The following is a 16937-nucleotide window of genomic DNA, read 5'->3' as shown; positions in this document are numbered from 1 at the left end:
ACGGTGAGCCACTCCTCACTGTTGAGCGCCGCTCACCCATCACTAACCTGCTGCCTCTTTGAACTCGCCACGTCGTTAGTCATCTTTATATTGGTCGTTTCCGAGAAAAACATTAGTGAGTCAGTTAAGGCCGTGTCTCCATCTCTTAGGGTCTCTTTTGTTATTCACATTGCTTGCGAGGGGAGGGGAGGGATGTCTCTCTGTGCTTGTTTGCTGACCCAAGTTGTTCCCTGCCCCTTCCTTGAAAGCCTTTCTTTCCCGAGTACTATTATGTACTTGATGTCTTAGAAAGCTGGCTGTTCTATCTGTAACTGAAAAGTCTTCTGAATCTTTCCCCTCGTAATCTTGTCTTAGCAGAGGATTTGTAGCCTGGTGGGCTTGCGTTCTACTAAAGACCAGAAGGTCGCTGAGTCGAGGCCTGCTCCGGCCTGTGGCTAGAAACCAACGCACGCCCACCCATCAGCTTTTTAGTAGAAATGGGTACCTGATTATATCAGGGGAGGTAACAGTGCCGAAGGGACGGGCTGGGGTCCACATGCTGTCGTAGACACAATTCACCACTTACATCAGGGCCCCTAAGGCCAGGAAATTGTGATAACGGGGTCTGCAGTCATTTCGTCCTTAGCACGGTTTTCAATAAAGAGCCACGCAATGTATTTGAACCGAAATCGCCGAAATTCATGTAAAAGGCTATTTCAAAGTCTGGAAGAACGGTTTGGACATGTGTGTGGGGTTTTCTTTGGTGGGATGGAGGGATTGTAACATGAGGGTGCAATAACGCACACAAAACCAACACAGCACCTACCTAAACTGTCAGTACAAGAGACACGAACCCTTGCCATTGAGTTGTATTATGGGATACAAGACCCTGCACTACGACCCCCACGTGAAAAAGGAGGATGAAAGGGGGAAACAGAAGTTCATTGACAGAAAACACGCTCTCACGCACTGAGCAGGCTCAGAGCGGCAACAAACCTACCTCCCAATGAAGAGCTCCGTTTGAGAGACTGACGAAAGGTGTACATCCTCTTAAAGATATGAGTATTTATGAAGGTTAGCAGGACTACAAGTGATATCGCAATCTGTCAACACACAATTAGCTTAACTGAGGACTTTTTCTTCGAGAGAGCGAGGCCTCCTGAAAGTTGTAATAAGCAGGTAAACGAAATGTCTTTGAAGTTGCTATCAATCAGATAGCGCCACCACTATTGCTTGTTTCCAACAGAACAAGGCCCATTGACAACATTTTCATGAGCTTCTTTTTACTTTGAAAACTGCGAGGTCAGGGTTAAGGTGGGGAGTACGGGGTTGGCCACATTAACGCACAAGCTAGTGAGAGGCCCGGATGGTGGAGGTAGGGTGGTGGGAGGTGCGACTGTGCAAGACGACAGGACGCAGACATCAGCAGGGAATAATGGAATCGACAGCTGAGATAATTACGGGGTGTCGGGTGGCGCACCAGCGTCCCCTGGGTTTCCCCTTCGCCATTTCCCGCGCAGCCGCTACAACTTTCATTCACTCCACCGCAGAGAAAATTAATACTTACCTACCCCGGGTGAGTCCCGAGCACCCGTTTGCAAACAAGCGTGGTGAATGGTTGGCAGCTCCGCCTCCCGTGGTAAATCTCGGAATTAGTTCGTCGCCGACGACGGACTTGTCCTCTCTGTTATTATCACCCTCAACGCCTGTGAAGTCAGCTTCCGGTTTCCTATGGCGTGGCGGTGAAGACACAGTCGACCACCTGGATGTCACCAAGACTACAGCCGATCACACGATCACTACAGCACATAATCGATCACCTTGATGTCATCGGCACACACCTAGTCAGATCCTGGTCATCTTCATCTAAAATACTACAGGTGTCCTTCTCGAAGTAGTCAATGAAACTCAACACAGCTGCTCTTACCTAGCACACCCGTTCGACACGCCCCTCCTTCAGTTTGAAAATAGAAAACACGAAGAGTAATGTTCTTTTCTAAGCCAACTCCTCTCCTTGAAAAACGCGTTGACATTTCGCATTAAGCATGTTTTTACATCAACAGGTTCACAAAAAAAGCCGGGTACACTCCGTGGTATAATTTGCTGCCAGTATGAATAAGGTGAGTAGGCTGCCAGTATCTTACCGCTGTGATTTTTCCCCTTCACACGGAATGCAACCACCCGACTTTATTTCCTTTTGACATTAGTTAAACCACTCCTCCGTGCTCTTTTAAATATACAAGACGATGAGCTACAAGTCAAAAGTCCTTCGTGAACTGTTATACAGGGTAGGTGTCACCAGGTTGAGGGGACGGGTGTTCTCGGCAACCCCGCTGCTGAGGTGTGGGGAGGAAGCTGTGGAGTTCCCGCTGTCCTGCAGCTGCACCAGGACACGAACCGTATGTTACCTCCTGCTGCAGTGCTCACCCTCCCGCTCGCCGCCTGCATCCCATGGTAGACGGAAGGCAGGATGCTGAAAGTTACAGCAGCTGAAGATGAGGCTCGCAAGAAAGGTAGCGGACCTGTGACCGACACCGCACGCGCAGCAACAAAAATAAAAATGTGGAGGAGAAGCGGAAGCGGGTGGCGGGTGGCGGGCTTTTGTGTCGGAGAGCCGTGAAGACGACGTGGCCCGTGACTTCTGGCACCCACCCGCCCACGTGCGAGAGGTAGAGGAGAGAAATGAGATGAGAGGGAAACCACCTCACTGCCATGGCAGTGTGTGTGTGTTGGGGGGACTTTAATGTGTGGGCTCGCCTGGCAGGTTTCACGGGTACTTCTTCCACTGAATGCCTAACACGCAAGGAAGATGACGGCTGGGACGGAGACTCCACGGGCAGTCGGGTGAGACACTGTGCTTGCGGGTATGTGGGTGGGATGGGGGTGGATTCCTTGTGAATCACGTACATCTCCTTCCTCTCTCTCTCACACACTCACGTGGAAATATGTTAAACTATGAAAGTTCTTAAGAGATTAAAATCAACCGAAGTAATATCACAGAGAGATGAGAGAGAGGAGGGTAGACTATCGTACAGTGTGTTTGTGTGTCTGTATACTTCTTCCTGCCCTTTCAGTCTTGCATGTTCCCACGCATACCTATGTGCTTGAGCACGTGCTTGTCTGATTCTAGAAAGCGAAAGAGAAGGCGGGGGTGGAGGAGGAGAGACTGTTGTTTACAAGCCATCGCTGCTTCATCTCCGTGTTCAACCTTCCAGTCCCTCCCCATCCCTTTCCCAGCAGAAGCCACGCTGCTGTCTTTAATCTAGTTTATCTCCCGTGCACTCTACCGATACCCGTGTTCCTCCTCTCCTGGGGATACCACTTGAGTCTGTGCTGGACTACTACCCCTGGTGGAGGGTTTTTGTGGTGTGTGGCCTGCCCGCCTCATTTACCTCAGCCCACCTGGATGCCTTGGATCTTTTTCTCCCGTTCATAACTTTTTCTCCCTCGTCTTTCATTTACAGCTAGAGTTCTTAAATATCAGTTTCTAAGAGCGACACGCTAACACTACATATCCTCGTACAAATATTTCAAGTATCTGATTGTAAGAGTAAAGAATCAACAGAATTGTGGAGCCAGGGTACTTTTTTTCACACTGAACCTGACAGCGTGGCTAACATACACCTGATTAACAAGGCCTTTAACATGCACTAATCACATTACCCTGAATGATTCATGGGACTTTCACTACGGGTTCTCCTGCGAGTTCAGGGTTCTGGAATTAGAGAGCAGAAAATTCAAGGTGTGGCTTGACTAGAGCAGAAACTACCCGCTACCTCCAGCAGGTAGCAAGCTGGTGTTTTCCCTGTGCCGTTCAAATATTTCATTCAGCATTATTCCTAGATCACCACAATGTCAATACACCTTCAATATTATTAGTAGAAGAGATAGGGTGTCAGTGCACATTTACTTCACTCAGTTTATTCATTTCTTGGCCATTTTGATGCTTTGTTTATTTTCTGAACATAATAACAGTACATTTTAATTGAAAAACCTTTGTTAGAAACTTTGCAAGTCTGCAGATGGTAGTAAAGTTTTATTAGTCGCTCTACACCTTTGAATTTTGTATACAATGTACGTAGATGATGGACGACTTTCTGAATAATGTTGACAGTCTACTTTCGATATAATGACAGTCTACCATCACCTTCACTGTGACATGGCCGCGACACCTGACACTGCAGTCTGCTTCCCTCTCGTGCAGTCAACAACATGTCTAGTGACACTTGTAAACACACCTGATCGCCCGTTGCCCATTGATTATGCACGGTGGATGCCATTGTCATCGATCTGGCCTACCTGTACACAGGGTCCTGCTTACCTGACAATACAAACAACTTTCGCGACTTCAAGGCACATTGCAAGATTCCTCCAACACCTTCTTTCGGAGCAAAGGAGGGAAGAACAACTCGTGATTTGCATTATCATGTCACTAATCATAATTTTCATTATTGTTTCTGCTGATGGTCCACATTCCCCACGATACCAAGAAGAGCAAGAATTTATGTAAGGCCGACCGAACTATTTTTTTGATGTTTTGAATACATCCGCGAGTACCTTTCGCTGGACAAAGGAGTAAAGAGTTCATTTTCACATTCCCAAATGTGAAAGTGATACTGGCTGGTGCTGAAATAATGACATGCTTCTAGGTCAGACAGCTGATCAAGTTTTAATCAGTATAACCGACACCCCAGTGACAGTCACTGGACAGGTTGTCTGTCGTCTGTCTGCTGCGAACCTCATTCTTTATTCAGTTGGCATTTCCCCCCAGGACAGCAGTCATGCATACACATGGACATCAAAGACAGCCACACCATGTCAGTGAAATAAATTTCGCTGTCATCTAACGAACGAATCTTTGCAGCAACGACAGCTGAGGTGTATGAACGACATTCAAAGACATCGATGAAAAAATTTGACAAAAGCTTTGTTTCAACTCTGAGACTTTAACACTTGATGTGTACATACTATGTGAAAAATACTAATGTGTACGTGTGGCATCATGTACCCACATAACACTTATACAAATAAATATAAAATGCACCGCAAATGACTTTAAACACAACACCTGGTTATTACAAAGAACTATTCCGTTCTTACCTGGAGAACCGTGAAGAAAAACGTTTGCTAGTCTCGGGCGGAGCATAGACAGGTGCTGTCTACTCCTGTACCTGTGATGTACCTCCTGTACCTGTGGTATACCTGCTGTACCTGTGATATACCTGCTGGCGGGGACGAGTTTGGTTAATGTGGACGGCGCATGGATCCACACGCACTGCGCATACCTGTCGTCGTTTGCATCGTCACATAACGAGCGACACACTGACGAGCGCGCCGTGCTATTCTACCATCTGTGTCGACATTTCAGTTTTCACCTGTGTGTGTTTGCGTGTGTCCGTGTGTAAATAATTAATAGTACTTGGGATATGAGTAATAATACTTATTAGTACATTGAAAATAAATAATAATACTTTGAATATTTACGAATAATAATATTATATGAATAATAATACTTTGACTATAAATAACATTAATTTTGGAAGTAAATAATAGTTCTTCAATATTGATAATAGTACATTGAATTACTTTTTTCCCTCCCTTTCTGAAGCATCCTTCGCAGTTTCTATAATCCCGCTTCACAGACGACTGTCTGGCATAACCTAGTGACAGTGAGGATCTCAAGCTTGGGTCATGCCCCTATCCCCAGGTTTCTAATTGTCCAGCCGTGACAACCTTTCTCAACAGGCGGATTTCACCTGCTACTGTGCGGCCAGGTGAACATGGACTGATCCCCCGCCCCTCTCCCGTGAAATACAACCCCCAGTAACCAATGCAGTGATGAGGGATGAGGCCGAGGGAAGCCTGGACCATAAGACTCGAGAAGACATGGAAGTCATGCTCGTCTGACTGGCGTGTGCACGTGACATGGAAAGGTCACGCGCTGCTTTGTCAGGTAGACTCCTTTGCGGTTCCCAGGTGTGAAAGAAGTGAAGATTAACAGGAAGTACAGGGTCACCTGTATTCCTCTAAATTGCGAGCAGTTTGTCTTGGGTTTAAACTGATTTATAACAATTTTCCAGGGAATATTGCTGGAATATATTAAAATGTTTTTGTAGTGTTCTTAGACTGTGGGATACAGGTAAACCTAGCCTCCATGGTTACTACCGATAGTCTTGTCCTAGCAGTGACAGAAAGATCAAATGAACACTAAATATCCGAAAGTTTAACCTATTATTTTTATTATTTTTTTCAAAATTATTTTTGAAAAGCCTATGCTTCATGCCGATATTCAGATTTCTCTGTTTCCTTCAGTCTTGTGAGCGTGTCAGTCAGTGGGTCATTGTTATCCGACAGATGACAAAACAGAAAACTAGAGTATCACTTACTGTTTGTCTCGGTCTGTGTTCTCACACTTGGAGTGTAAACTCTTCCTTAGTGAACGGTTTACATTACTTTCTTACATATTTATTTGTTTTTGGAGATGAGCATGATCCAATCAGTGACAGGAGGTGCTTCTATTACACGAAGAGACAAGATATGAAATAACCGGGTGTAATGAAATACTGGTTAAAAATAAGACAAAACGTTAAAATAATATTTTTAAAAATCAGATAAATAAAATAAAGGTGATGTTCACATGCTCGCACATAAAACTTTCATGGCGCTTTAAACCGTTTTTTCTGTTAGTCTGCTTCATAGAAACATTCGACTGTAGAGGGAAAATGTTTTCACACAGTAAAGACATCTGAATAAAAGATTATGATTATGATTATGAGAGGCATCTGCTCGGATGTCTAAAGGTAGAATTACTGACCATCCATGCTGCATTGTGGTTCCTTCCTTCTCAGTAGAAAGGTCTCCCAGAATGTTCTGACAACGGCTTAAACTCCAGGAAATGCACAGACGGTGACATACCCCGCCGCTCCTTTCTCGTTTGTATTTTTTTTTCCTTCTTAAATCTTTTCCCTGTTGTGTCGTCGTCGTCTCTCGTAGCAGCAGTCCGTGACGTTGCCTTGACTTCTACGGTGAAGCGAGCTAACCAACCAGCTGAAGTCACGTGGTCATCAACGATCCCCCGAGGTCGACAGTGACTGGTAGGAAGAACAAGACTCCGCACTCGTTACACTCCTCTCTGGGACTGACAGCGGCCGGCACCCCATCCACCCGACCTCCTCCCTACCTGGCATAGACGGCGGTCGGGCGATGTTTGTACAACAAACGTCGGTCACTTGTAACAACACCTCGACTGCACGCCGTGCAATAACATGTTTACCTTTCACTGAGAGACCAAAACAATGGCAGGTCCTTGCTGACCCAGACTGGGGGTCACCTGTTGGGGAGGATGGGTTGAGGGAGGGATAGTGTATCGTACATCGCGGCAATGTGCAAAGAGCACACAAGAGATGACAGGCTGTAAAGCTAATGTATCTATCAATCTGGATCCAGGTTTTACTTATTTCTAAGAGCTTCTCCTCACATGTTTATGCCACGTATAAACGGAGCGATGGCAGTACTATTAAAAGTTGTGTCAAGATCGCAGCAACGGTCCAACGGATCTGTCTTTCTGTAATCTTTAAGTCCCTAGGGACAAGCATAAAACTTATTTTATCCTATGGTAGCACCCAACCAAACAGCCACTTTCTTAAACGGCGGCTATTTATATATATTTTTTACTCATCTGTGTGAAGCGGAAATGCCGAGATTTCTTCATTCCCCTTAAATCTGTCTGTAGTGGACGATAGGATGGATGGTGAAGTCGTGTGGTTATGCTGGCTGCATAAATCTGTCACGCTTACCACTGACACTGTTATTCTATCTTCATGTTTCGCATCTCGTGTGTCAGGCGGACAGCTTTCAGCGGCAGGAGCCTCGGATTATGAATTCCCAATCTCTCTCCCCCCTAACCCTCCTCTATGTGTGCGTGAGTGCGTACGCGAGTGTGTGTGTGGTGAAGGTATATGCGTTCGTCAGTGAGATATAGAGAGAGGTGATGAAGAGACGGTAGAAGAATGTGGATGTTGTGTCTCCGTGAGACATGTTACAAGTTTCTAAACCTGAAAGACTATTTATTTGTGTTTTCCTTGATACCGGTATGTCGGAGGGTGGGAGAAAGGGAGACGAACGAAGCATCACGGGATCAGTAGCCATGGCCACGTACCCGGAGGTAGGCCCCAGCAAGCAGGTAAAGACTCACCTGATGCCAACTGGTCTGTGGCACTTGCCAGTATACAGGTAAGTAAAAGATGTCGGCAAGGCATGAGGTCACAAGGTCAGCCGCTTATTGCTACCTTGTTTCGGGTCTCCTCTCACAAAGCCCTCGCAACACGTCCAGAGTGTGAAGTGGCTTTAAGTGGACGAAGGTGAGAGGTGGTGGGGTAGGAGGGAATGATCATCTGTGTGTGTGTGTGAAAGCGAGAGCAAGAGTATCCGTATGTGTGTGACAGTAAGGTGTGAGGGCACGAGGAGAGGTGAGGAGTAGTACTTTAAACCTTACCCGAGTGATTCTTTTGTCACTGATTTTGCTTCAAGCGATAATTATCATTAACAGAAATTATCCAGGTATTTTAGAAACAATTTGACCTGGTAAGGAACTAAATACTATGTCTGCTTAAAGACAGAAAGATAATTTTATAACAATCGAACGTCCCGTGAGACAAGTCGAGTATAATTGAATAAATAAAATTAACTGACCTCACTTTCACACAAGAAAATGTCCTCCTCAAATTGTTGTATTTGAATTACTTAATTAATTTAATTGCAATTCGAGGCAGGCAATCAGAACATGATACTGTCACTTTAGTAAAATACATAGTAACCACCCGACAAATCAATCAATGGATCAAGTCAACATTTTTCCGCTGCAATTTTGTCTCGCCTCAGATGAGAAACTACTTAAAATAGATGAGTTATTCAGGACATTGACTTTGCTTCCATAATGGTAAATGAGCTTTATAAATGTCCTCCTCCTCCTCCTCCTCCTCCTCCTCTCATCATCATCATCATCATCATCATCATCATCATCATCATCATCATCATCATAAGAGACCTGCTCGTTATACCACGCGAGGGGCAGGGGGCAGGAAGTGATGGGAGAATCAGGATTAGGATATAATTTATCATAACTGTACCCTGACAAGTGCACAAAAATGTAATGATATCACTCGCACTTAAGGACCACTCGGATAAAACACTCAACATTCTCCGTGAGATTAGGTTTCACTGACATTGAGTACAGACAGTGACCGCGATACTGAAGATGCAGGAGAGTCTCACCTTATGGTTACAACATTATTATGAACATACTATTACACCATTCTAGAAAATAAATTTTCATGTTATCATATATTTTTGATTACTATCTTCTGTCCTTATAATATGCTACCATTCGTATTAAAAGTAGTACTGTTTTTTTTTCTTGATGTCTTGATTTTTTATTTTTCTAGAATCTCCTTAAAAACTTTTTTACTTCTTGTAAATTTTTTCAAACATAAAATTGTTGAAATATCATTTAATCAACATCAAAGATAAAAACTGTGGTTTTTTTTTTTTTTTAAAAAAGGTAGCAGCCTAATTTCAACCAGGTTCTTCGTCGCATTTAAGCTTTACTTCTGGTGGTTGGACTATTTTCCCGCCGGTGGTCCGTTGTCAGCAAGGTTGAAGCCACCGGTGGAAGAAGACTTTGACAGGCGGAAGACCGGGGGCAGGAGAAAATTACAACGCACGGAGCATCAAAGCTGTGACCCGAGGACAAGGTGTGTGAGGTGGAGCTCGTTAGAGCCCGGCACCCAGCCCTCCACTACTTTCATCAACTCAGGTGGAGCGAATGCAGGTATTCGCTCACTCACACGAAAACCTCCCTCAGAGGTACCTGCCGACTCCACTGTCTGATGCCTGTTACCTCCAAGTGCTGATAAGCTCATACCGAACATTTTAAATGTTTTACACACACGTACACGTGTGTCCTCTCCCTATGTACGTGATTTGTCATTATTAATAGATATTCAGATTTTACATGTTTGATTTTTTGCGAATATTTTTGTAATGTGATCAGTGGGTATTTCAGGATACATGACTGTTATCTATCTAATGAGTAAATGTATGCTTGTGCACACATGCATGCACGTGCTGGTGGATGCAACTACGTGCTCGTGAGCACACAAAGGTGTCAGCTTATACACATGACCTTTGCCCCGCTGGAGTTGACTGAACGTGAGAACTAGAATGTCGAGCAAGTGTTTGAGTGTTTGTCAAGGGCTTTTTTTTAACTGGACTCACATGATCGAATATGTGAGTATGTTTGGGCAGTTGTTTTACACAGCAGTCATGTCAAAGATTTGTCAAATATACTCACATATTGGACATAGTGTGTCCATTTAAGTGGATCTTCCAGAAGAAAAGGAGTCGATAGTTGCTTAAAACTGTCTGTTTGTGAGCGTGTTTGGATGAATAGTTTTCTTAAATTTCAGAAGGTACCCTTTCCCCCGTTCCCATCCACGCAAACATCAAACCTCCCTAAAAGTGTTTGATTTCACTCCCCAAAATACCTCTTCGCTGGAAGCAACTAATACACTCAGAGCTCATTGGGGAAATAAACCCAGATAAGGGGGTCGACCATTGTACTCGATGTTAAAGATACAACCCTCTTGAGATGCTTCTACATGCTTGGCGACTTGAAAATTCCAAAGATAAACTTGTAAACTCTGGACTGGCATGTACGAGGTTTGCTATCATTATCCAATAGCAGCTCGGGCTGAGGATGTTTGAAGATATTGCAGGAGCTGCACATCATAGCCACCATCTGAAGGCGTAAAACACAGGAATGTCGACAGTTTGTGACGCTCACCCGCCTCTTGTTTAGGCGCCCGATAGCCGAGGGTGGTCTTCTTTACAGTTGCTGGTCCGGGTAGGTAGGCCCCGCATCGAGGTTAGCTCTCGGATGGAGATTCTGCTCCAGATGGAGGTTCTGCTAATGGGTCTTCTTAACCGAACACACACATCGCCGGGTATGTGACTGTGTGGCAAACATTGTGAAGGTCTTGTAAACATCCGGTTGGGAAGACTTTTCACGGCTGACTTTGACTATCTGACAATTTGAGTTTTCCTGTCCAATTTATAAATTAAAATATTTTTAATTCTAAGATGCTACCACCTAATCATCCGAGTAAACTACGTGTTATAATTTTTGTTGACAGAGTTGTTAAGCCAGGACGGAAATACTCAATTCAATATTTTATCCTGAAAATCCTTCTTGTTACAAATACAATTTCCTGTAATTTTACAAACATCACACACATGGATATACCAAAGTACAGCAAATGCAAAATCCCCGCTAAAGATTTGATTGAAGTCTGGTCTGACCATCTTCATGGCACAAGAAACATGACCGTGGACAGACTAGTGTACCATGTTCTGTGGGTACTGTTGCTCTATCTACCCTGGAGAAAATAATGACAACAGTAGGCTGTCAAGATGGACAGAAATGACACAATCCAATTTTTATCGCTTACCGGAAACATGACCGCCATAAATATTCAATACAACTCGTCATCTTAGTGGGTTTTCATTGGTATTTAATTTACTTTAATTTAGTAATTGGCCTTATAATAATTATAATTAATAAATAACAAATAATAATAACTATTATTTAGTAATGACTAAAGGCCAGGGATCAGCAAAACATAGAAATTATTAGTTTGACTACTGATATATTTCGTAAACTAATTGTTTCTATAGACGGCGACGTTTGGTTTTGTTTCTCTGCTAGCAAAACTTTATAAAGTTGTGCATCTGGTATGGTCTACTGCTTTTCACCTGGATAAACCCGTCGTCTATAGTAAATTATTGTGACTGTGTTCTTGACGGACTAATAAATAGCATGTATACTGTACATGGGCAAAGTCAGGTTGTTGCTAAACTAAATGTGCTAAAATATGAGAAAGATGTTTAGTTGTAAGTGAAAGTTAACTTTGGGGTTTACTTTTTGAAAGTCTATGAGTAGGTTGGAGAGAAAATGTTAGCAGAATGTTACATTGCACAAGATACTCATAAGCTAACAAATAGAACTTAGATATTAGAAAATGACATTAAAATCTCAGACAATGAGCATTGCACAGACAGGCAGGAGATAAGTGAGTGAGAGTCATGCTGTCTGTCTCTCTCTGTGTATCCCTCTTTCTCTCACACACACAGAGCCATACTGATGTTAGACTGATGTTTTTTGGTCATTCTGGTACTGTCTTTCCTTACTAAATTATTGTCACGGAGACGATCCCAAACCAGGCTCCCGAACAATGCCATGACTCATACAGACTATTCCACTGTTTGATGCGCCACTAACTCGACCTTTGTATGCATGGCGAGAATGGCGAGAACTGTGAGCAACGGAAGAAGAAAAGTGAAGAAGAAATTGCACAAAACAGAACATAAAATCTCGTATAATCTCGAGTACTTACCCTTACAGCAGCGATTCTGTACCCGGATCCAAACTTTAAATGTCCAAGCGAGGATCCCGCTTGTCGCAGAACTAACTGGACAGTATTCTCGCCACACACTTTGTCACCACCTTTCTTTCCTTCTAGTGGAAAACGAAAGCTTCTGGCATCGGTGATGAGGACAGAGGATGGATGACCTTCTACGACTGTCACCACTGCGAGTCTTGGTCAGCGTGACTGCCTCCTGAGAATTTTTTTTCTTTCTCTCCAATCTGTCGCGCATGGTCTGGGCTCGAGCATACCGAGCTGAGCGCGCGAGCGTGCTCGCAAACTTGTTCGCCGGCCGCACGCCGCACACCTCACCCAGCCTCCTCCACCCCGAACACCCGCACACACCCACACACAGTTATCTCCCCCACCCCTAACACCCACACAACCAGAGTTATCACCCCACCCCTTTAAAACAATCTTAAATTTCCACAAGAATCTTGTTGTTAGTAGGGTTTTCTCTCACTCGATATATCAACGAGGTCGGCATAGGGACCTCTGTCGTGTGACCCCTTTAAGTGCACTACAACGAAGGAAGATAATCATACCTGCAAAACTGAGAATGAGGGGAGGAAAAAAAAAAAAACTTTTTCCCGTGATGTTGCTCAGCGCGGGACAGCCCGCCCGCTTGTAGCGACCACCTCGACCACCTTTATCGCTCGTCGCCTCTTCTCACGCGCAGACCGTGGGGCGGTGGTCCAGGTCAGCCGACTGAATAATTCGAATCAGCAGCCGCCAATGAGGAGACGAAGGACGAACAGAGGCTTGGCAATCAACAACAGATCAAGTGGTCCAGCAAGGACCGTGATGTGTATCATCTCGTGTTACAAAATGCCCGATGTTCTCCCAGCGCACCGAGCGGACGATGAAGCATGGAATCTCGGTGTTAAAACTCGTCAAGCGTTGAGGCGATTTTTAGAAATCAAAAGAGTCTAATCAACGTCTGGTGTCGACTTCCGGTAGCCATTGACATTAACTTCCGGGTTAATGACATCGAGAATAATGGGTTTTGCTGGTTTTTTTTCCCCTTCTTTCCTCCAGCCAGCTCTGGTCCAGGTCTACTCGCAGAAAATGGTCGAGCAGTGGAGACGACCGGATTTTCCACACTATGGGAAGGGGTCATGATTCCCTTTGAACGATTATAAAAACGGTGGACAAAATAGTAATAGGAGTAAAAATTCTGTAGAACCGAGCAATGGGATAACAATCCCTTCAATTCTTTCCTTTACCTTTTCACCCAGGAAAAAATTCAATAAAATCAATGGAAGCCCACTCCCCGTCCCCCCTCCCAATCTTCCTTTTACCCCCCGAGGATACACAGTTCACAGGGAAAGATAATCTCGACAACAATCTTGTCGTCTTTAAATAACTTGTTTCTCCCCCACCTCTCTCTCTCTCTCCACCATGTGCTAAGACAAAACAAAGAAAACGAAACTTTTCTCTATCTCATCACAACCCTGGGTTTGCACCTCGCACCCAAGAATGTTCTCTTCCTGACCTTAATGAGTTTGTCGGCACGGAGCCGAGGTTACTCTCAGCGCGCGCTAATCCACGATCGGATTATCCGGACTCGCGCCGACGATTTCTCGCTCACCGGCGGCTTAACACTTTCCAAACGAGGCTGGCTCCCGCCGCACGAGAGTTGAACGAGTTCGGGGTGGAAGCCGAGAGCTGCGCGGCAAACAGAAGGCTAACCAGGAGACGCTTAGTCGTGTTGACACGTCTGACGAGAGTGTTGACGAGGGGCTGGAGCGGGCGTGAACACCCTCCTCACGATGACTACCGCCAGGTGATAGGCCAGGAGAAACCGTCGTCGCCTTTGAAATACCCGGTCAGATGACTCGTCCTGTCCAGGACCTTTTCGTTGTTCCAATTTTTTCATCACAACAGACAGATTGACTGGTTGTAGAGGCAGAGGCAACTTCTGGAATGCTAAATATGCGGAGAAAGATTGATTGACTGTATGGACAGAGGAAACGTCTGGTGTCTTACGTATGCTAAGAAAGATCGATTGAGTGAAGGACAGAACCATCTTCTGTTATGCTACATACCCTGACACTGATTGTAGGAACAGAGGCAGGTTCTGGTATTTTATCTATAATCAGATTTTCTGATAAACCTCCTGTACTCTCCCTCAAGCTGTACAAGCTTTTGAAGTCTATCCCTAGTGACTAGTTATTGTAAAGGAAAAGTGTTTCAGTGTTTGAAACGAAATGGTTTAAATCACAATAAGCCATATAGAAATAATAATTTGAAGATTGTAATAACTTAGTTAATGATACTCGTGAAGACATTTGAAGAGTGCGATTCTGAACAGAGAGACACAAATGCTGGTAAAATGGGGGTAGAGGCATATTCACTCTAGCCTGTACTTCCTTTGACCCTGATGTAGATACGAAAAGTCAGTCAAAACATACAACGGATCGGGTGCAAAAAAACACTAACATAATAATGAGGTATAATGTCTTTCTTTCCTTTTTGCAGGCGCATGCAGCAGGTGGTCGTCTTCATGGAACGAATACCGTCAGCTGGTTGAAGCAATGTTAACACTACTTACCATCGATACACCTGTCTTTCAGCACCTGGTATTTGCACCCACTACCGCCTCCACCACCACCACCACCGACACCACCATCACCACCCTCAATAGCCTGAATGTTGAGGTCTAGAAAGAGCCTGTCAGCTGATTGTACTCTAGACAAGCGAGGAAACAGAGGAAGGCGGATGTTGTCATCAATGCCATCGACTTGCTACCGGCGTTCGATGAAGAGGAAGAGAAAAGCAGACAGAAGAAGAAAAGGATCAACGAGTCGTTAGTCCTGACGCCATCGGCCCAGTCAGGCGCATGACTGCGATTCTGTTGCCCGGGTCACTGGCGAGGTCATCAACGTTTCGAAAGTCGAGCAGCAGTCGAGGGCGAGGAATGTCTCGACACCCGCGGGTCCAAACTCGCAATTGAACCGGCGCACCGTCGGCCCCGTTATCTTGCCGAGCTTCTCGCTCATCTCTTGCATGCTTTGATCGATGGTTCGAGTCCCGTATCGAGTTATTTCAATAATAACTGTAGTTTCTCGTCTTTTTTAATTTTTATTATTATTTTTGTTTTGTTTTGTTTGTTTTGTTTTTTACACCTTTCTAAGAAAAGCTGAATGACAACAAACCGTTACTATCATGACAAACACTGACAAAAAAGGAAAAAAGTCTAAAAATTCGATAAACCATCGTTTTAAATGCACACAATTAATTTGAAGATATTAAAATGTCGAAGTTGAAAGGTAAAGTGAGTGCGGATTTAATGTGTGAGTGATTATCGCAAAAATGATGGTTGCTACCTTGGTAAGATAAACTATTTCTATGATAGGCAGATTCATTATGTTATATGTAAATATTGTACGATAGATGCTTACACGCACGAAGTGTTTGACTAAAAGTAGATGGACATTCCAACGAGACGCCCGACTTGCTTGAAATCTCTTCATGGGTCCCGAGAAAAATGTGAATGGAGACTTTTGAAAATGCGAGTCAAAGTTCTTGTCCATTGAAATGTTAGTGTGTACCGCTGCATGTATGTCCATTCATTGTGTGTGTGTGTGTGTGCACGCCTTCACTTTCCATTCCTCACGTGACTGTTCATATATCTTTCAGAGAAAGAGAAAGTGAGTGAGAGAAAAGGATCGAAAAAGGCATCCAGAGTACAGCCTTAGCAACCTGGGATGATTTAGCTGAATGCTAAAACCTAGAAATCAGGTGAACGCTATTTCACGAGCATTTTAACTGATTGCTAGGAGTTAGCATTCAGCTATGCCATCCGTGCACCCGGCCTCTGGTCTACACACGGGCGACAAATTATTCGATGGATTCTAAAAGGTGAAAAAAAGTTTTTAAAAAATCTTGTCTGACTAGGGGGTCAGATCCATCATAAGCTGCCCGACAGGCCTTCACAGAAGGAAGCAAGCCTGAAAAGTCATTTTACTTTTTTTTTTCACCCTTGCGTTCACTTCTTGCCAGGAGGGGGCGTGGACCTGAGCAGAAAGAGCGTCGAAATACGGAGGAAGAAATTGTTTTTGAGTCGTGCATGCATCGGTGCCCTCTAAGCGAAACCATTGCCGACCCTGCAGTCGGCTTTCTGTTGCCCATCCGGCCCCATACCCCGAACAAGATCAACCAGGCGAAAAGTGGCCACGTCGCCAAACAGGCGATTTGATATACGAGGAGTCCTAAAAGGGTGAGGCTTTTATGATGCACCCGGCCATAAGTAACGCTTGCGACTGTCACCGTTGTAAGGACCCATAATGCTGCAGCAGGGGCTCGCCCGTTTCGCTGCGAATGCTAATCAACTTCACAGTAAATGATGGCCTGGCGGCAAGGCTCAGAATCTGCTCAGTGAGGCTCAGAGGCACGAGCGCTGCTGGAACCCTGGGCGATGAAATGTCTATAAAGACCTCGCCGTTTACAGGCTTTGGCTGGGGTAACAAGGGA

At 44.6% G+C, this 16937-nt stretch overlaps 1 protein-coding gene across 5 annotated transcripts in view; it reads right to left on the bottom strand.

Moving 5' to 3' along the window:
* The window catches only part of LOC112563491 (hemicentin-1-like), a 35237-nt gene extending 22440 nt beyond the window's left edge, over window positions 1-12797 (bottom strand). Inside the window, exon 1 of one of the 5 annotated variants that reach the window (XM_025237402.1) lies at window positions 12432-12797. The gene's annotated coding sequence lies outside the window, so the exon portion shown is untranslated. Of the gene's footprint in view, window positions 1-1546; window positions 2622-5079; window positions 5176-6793; window positions 6938-12431 lie in introns of those variants that run through there. The other 4 variants (XM_025237405.1, XM_025237403.1, XM_025237406.1 and 1 more) reach the window with 4 other exon arrangements.
* Between the last annotated feature and the right edge of the window lie 4140 nt (window positions 12798-16937).

This window comes from Pomacea canaliculata, linkage group LG5, assembly GCF_003073045.1.
Source record: "Pomacea canaliculata isolate SZHN2017 linkage group LG5, ASM307304v1, whole genome shotgun sequence".
NCBI classification, from domain to species: Eukaryota; Metazoa; Mollusca; class Gastropoda; order Architaenioglossa; family Ampullariidae; genus Pomacea; species Pomacea canaliculata.
This window is presented reverse-complemented; position numbering and strand designations above follow the sequence as displayed.